Genomic DNA, 5,455 nt, shown 5'->3' with positions numbered 1-5,455 from the left:
TATTGTCTCTTTTCACTATCTGTTAAGAATTTTCCTCAATGTAATCTTTTAAATTTTTTTCTACAACATAGCAGTCAAGTAAATCTTCCTTAAGCTTATTTGCTTTTTATAAAATGTAATGTATTTGTTTTCAGATTATTCTCCCCATAGGATATAAGGTAGAAAATAAAAATTCCTTTCTACATTAAAGGGCTGTATAAACTGCTGACATGGTTGGTTAGGTGTAGCAATTTAAATTCTAGATATAATTAATTAAAAGGCTGTGCAAGCAGTGCACACTCGATAATTTATTCAACAGATATTGGTTGACTGTCTCCTGTGTGCTTATCACTATACTGATTAGTAGGGATATAGTGGTGAACAAAGGCATGTTAGTTCCTCCAGGAACTAACAGTCTAAAGACAGTCGAGCAGTTGTGAATGGGGTTAACATCTAAAGCCTAAGATGGAGGTAGGTATGGAATGCTGAGGACCTAATTGGAGTGTGCCTAATGAGTCTTAGGAGTCAGGAAGACTTTCAGAAGAAATGATGCCAAAAAAGAGAAGTAAAAGTATCAGTTGATCTAGCCAGGTATATGTGTATGGTGGGAAGAAGAGTTTAGAAGGGAGACGCTTTGCAGGTAGACCAGCATATGCAGAAACCCAGAAGCAAAGAATAGCATGATAAGTCTGAAGAGTTACAATTAGTTCAGTGTGATTTGCATGTGACAAGCAGAGGACAGGAATAAGAGAGATAGGAGTTAATATTTACAGGGACCAGATTTTAACAGCTTGTGTGCATTGTTATGAAGTTTAAACATTTTCGTGAAGACAGTGGGAACCATTAAAGCATATAAAGTGAGGATTAATATGATGAGCTTTGTGTTTTAGATGATTACTGGCTACATTGAGACTAGATTGCAGAAGGGCCAGACTGCCTCAAGATACTGTCAGCGTAATCCACGGTAGGTACGGGTGATGGTGGTCTGCACTAATGCTAAGTAACATATTTTAAGTGATGAGAACTGAGGTATTTGAGAAATTCTTGCTTGTTCAGAACCACATAGCTGGATAACACATAGTGGAGTGAGGATTTTTATCAAGATAAGTCTAGCTTTTGAACCAGCACTCTTAACCACTGTGCCTAAGTAGTGGCAGTGGACATTGAGAGACATGAATAGATTTCAGAGGTTTTTAGATAGAATTGTTAGGACTTAGTGCTTTGAATTGGAGGATGAGAGAGAAGCAAAAGAATGAAACCTAGATTTTTGTCACTAAGATAAGCTACTAGGACAAAGCAAGAAAAGCTATGTGGGGAGGGAGAGGGAATATGATTAGTTCAGGATTAGATATGTTTTAATATTATTAGATAATGTAAGAGGAGATAAACAGTAGGCAGTTGTATTTATAGGTTTGAAGTGGAGAGAGATCTGTTCTAAACATTTGGGAGTAATAATAAATCAGTTTTCTTAAGGTGGTAGATGAGATTATCCAGAGAAATTATAGTCAGAAAAGAAGACTGAGAAGGGAGCTCAGAGGCACACCAATGTATTTACTGTGTAGCAGAAGAAAAGGGGTCCTATTGAAAAGGGATGAGAAGAGGACAGAAACCCCAGAAGTGTGAGGCTTTTACAAGCCTGAAATGGCCACAGGACTTGGCAGAAAGACATTTGACATGAAGAGCAACCATGTTAATAGAGTATTAAAAGTAGAAGCCACTTAGCAGTGGATTCAGTAGTAAATGGAAAATAAAGAAGTAGGGACAACCAACATGAAGTCTGGCTGTGAATAGGGAAGAACAAACTGAAGCAGGACCTAGAGGACAATTTGACCATGTCGAAATATTAATATGGGAAGGAGGGAGGAAGAGAATATATGATGGAGCAAAATCCCTACTGAAGACCCATAGGGATGAGGTCAAGCACACACGAAATTTTAGCCTTAGATGGTATAGCTCTCTAACATTTCGTCAGGAGAAAAGTATGATTATCATATAGGTGAGTTTTAAGGTGTTAAATTGAGGGAGTGCAAGCCTCATGTTTGGTATTTTTTTCTTTCATGATCATCTATGGAGGGTGACTAGGTAAGTAGTATAGTAGGCTTGGAGGTTTGAGGAAAGTGGAGAAATCCGGAGGTATCAACTATAGAACAAGATGGAGAACTCAGTAGGCAAACTGAGGGGCACAGGTAGCTTTCCCCTGAAAGTTGAGATAAGAGACTGAATTTGTAGTGGCAGCAGTTGGAGCGACCAAATGATTAATTTCCTGTAGCAACACTCACCATTCTCTTACAGGGATGGAGATGGGGGACAGTTAATTGATCCAGGATTAGAGTTTCGCTTTGAGATGAAAATGTTAAAGATGCAACAAAAATGATTGGAGTAATGCTCCATGGATTGTAGACATCCTAGGAATTGAAGTGAAGACAAGATAAATAACGGAGAGTGTAAAAGGGGCATGGGACTAAAGGTCAGTGAGGGATGTGTGAAACTGAGATTTTAAGAGTGGAACAGTTGGGAAGACAGGTGCAGGGTGTGGTAGGCCTGTGGGGGGACAAAGTATCAGTGAATGGTGGAGGTTAGTAAATTCCCTGAAAAAGGAGTATAGAGTGATAATATATCTTCAAAGGAAAAAGGGCATTTACGTGAAAGTGAAGGAGCCATAGTTTGGAAATGGCTTTGAGGAAAAGAGGAGGACACTGACACCAGACAGGGCACATGGAATGTGAAGGAATGAGCAACATATGTGTGAGGAAGCTGCAGCGGGAGTATTTTTCAGGAAGAGTCAGATTTCAGTTAAGCCAAGTTTGAGGGAAGGACCTCAGTGCTGGATTGAGAAAGGAGGAAGTTTCGATTATGGGAAACAGAGCTCCATAAAACTATGACTGGGGGCGAAAATCTCAGTTGGCTTTGCATTTGAAAAATTGTGAGCTCTGAATTTATACCCAAGATGAAGTATGGGCTGCATTTCTAGATGCATGAGTACTAATACTTAAGTCAGAATATGTTGTATATCTACAGTGTTTGGGGTACAAAGGTGAGTAAAGGGTGTCCAGTCTCTGCCCAGAATCTGGTGACATAGTTGGATACATAAACTTAGATCTATGGCAATGACTAAATGCAGTGACTTGATATCGAGCTCTGCACAGGGCACCTAGCCCAGCCCAGGGTTCACAGAAAGATTTTGGACACAATGATTGCACATGAATTAAGTCAGTAAAAAGAAACAGGGAAATAGGAATGGGCATCCAGGCAAAGGTCTAATGAAACAACAAGGTCTAAGTATAATAAACTCTTAAGTAGATCTTCACTGTGAGGAAAGCAGTGGTGAGAACACAGCAAGAGTCAGGTCTTGGAAGGCTTCACAGCCATTGTTTTAGACAGCCACTGAAGTGTTTCAGAGAAAAGAGTGAAAAAGATAAGCATGTAGGTAAATGCTAGCAGGGTGGAGATGGATTTAAGGGGTCCACTTGCTAAAGGCTGGCAACCCTATTCGGAAGGAAAGTGGGGCAGATACTAACAAGATTAAAGACTAGCCTTCCATATCTTCTGGAAGAAGAGCAAGGGCAAATTCCTCACCAAATTCTCAGCTTTGGGCAGCATTCAGCCACTTACCTTTACTCTGCTTCTTCCTCACAGAGCCCAGCATCTTCATGGCACCACCATTTGGCTATTTAGAGCTTCCAGTTTGGTACTCTGTGCCCTAGTATGGGTCATTTAACAGCTGTTTGAACTTGAATCAATTGCCCTGATCTTCAGGAGTTTTGGTCCCCCCCCCCATTGTAGTTGATAGTATTTTATATTAGTTTCAGATGTCCTGATCATCAGTTTTTGAATTTGTAAATAATATATTTTATTTCCTTCAACATTAGACATTTAACAAATTCACATTTAGATGTGAATGTCTGAGAGTCTCCTCTCACACTTTTTTAAAAAATATATTTTGGGGTAATGCTTAATAATTTTAAAATCGTTATACTTTTTCATATTAGTAGTATATGCCCATTGTTGAAAATTTAAAAGAAATAGAGAAGCAAATAGAAGAAAGTTAAAACCACCCATAATTACACTACTCAGAAATAATTACTGCAAATACTTTGTTGTGTAAACTTTTGAATTCACTGTGTGTGAAACAAATTCTCCCAATTTTTTAAAAACATATTACATATGTACATCAGAGGAAACTAGTCTGGCACAGTCACTATTCAAGCAGAACATATTTCCTATCAAATATATGTTACTCATTTCTTCCATTTATTTTATACTGATGACTAGATTCAATACAGTAATTTGGCTACTTCTGAGCCAAAAAAGGCTTTTTGCATGTTTCCTCTTAGAATTTTGGCATTGCACCTATGTGCAGGTATGTCACAGAAGAACTTTATAGGCTTTGACAACAATTTTCCATTTAGTAGTGCTCTGGGCTTACTCAACATCTGTTGGTAATAAAAAATGTCCTTGTACTGTTTACAGCAGTATCACATAGAGCCGTATCATGCAGTTTTGTGGTTTATCGACTTGAGGCAGGGACTGGTACTTATGTACTCCAAAGTCTGCAGTACAATGCTGAAATCCCAGATGTGAAGCACTTTTAGTCAGTTGGTTGACTGCACTCATGTTTGCTGCCTCTTCTCTCACACCTGGGCACATAGCTAAAATTTATTTCAAGGGGTTCCTTCTCTCCATCCCCCACCCCACATTGCCATTTAAATGATCAGTCAACATTAAGTGATAGGCTACTTACTGTGTGCCAGGCACTGTCTGAAATCTTAAGGATACACAGATGGATAAATCAAGGCTACCAGCTCAAGAATATTATAGAGTATAAGTTAAAGCATTGTAGATTTACATAAATTCATCTGTTAAAAAATTGAGACTCTGTGTCTACGGCCATGCTACCCTGAACAAGCCTGATCCTGTCTGATCTTGGAAGCTAAGCAGGGTCAGGCCTGGTTAGTACTTGGATGGGAGACCACTTAGTTAGACCAGGTGCTCTAGGCATAAAAAATATATAAATAAGGGATAAATAAACTGACATCTGTCAGGTCAACCAGGGGTTGGCTGACCTAAAAAAATAAAATCAAAAATTGAGGCTGAAACATCAAATGTGAAACACGAAAGTTTTCCTTTAAACTGTCATTAAAAATGCAGTAAAAACTAATCTCATGGAATACAGAAATAAAATTTCCAGCATTTTCCTTTGTCATAAAATAATCACACTTCGAATTGTTTTTTTAAACACTTGACACACCTGTGAGTTTTAATAATTCATATATTGTGTTCCATGTGCCATGCACTGCTAAACCCTTTTTCATTCATTTTCTCAGCCAATGAAGCAAGTTTTGTTAAGCCCATTTCATGCAGGAGAAACTCAGGTTCCGACAAAAAAGGCTTGGACACAAAGTAAGGTGTCCAAAATCACAGAGCAAATAGGGCAGGTTTTCACAGCCAGTCATGACTTCAACCCATTTTTAATAAC

At 38.6% G+C, this 5,455-nt stretch overlaps 1 pseudogene; it reads left to right on the top strand.

The window, feature by feature from the left end:
* Positions 1 to 4,858: 4,858 nt before the first annotated feature.
* LOC118604902 lies at positions 4,859 to 4,977 on the top strand (annotated as a pseudogene).
* The last annotated feature ends 478 nt before the right edge of the window (positions 4,978 to 5,455 follow it).

This window comes from Rousettus aegyptiacus, unplaced genomic scaffold, assembly GCF_014176215.1.
Source record: "Rousettus aegyptiacus isolate mRouAeg1 unplaced genomic scaffold, mRouAeg1.p scaffold_m13_p_6, whole genome shotgun sequence".
Classification (NCBI taxonomy): Eukaryota; Metazoa; Chordata; class Mammalia; order Chiroptera; family Pteropodidae; genus Rousettus; species Rousettus aegyptiacus.
This window is presented reverse-complemented; position numbering and strand designations above follow the sequence as displayed.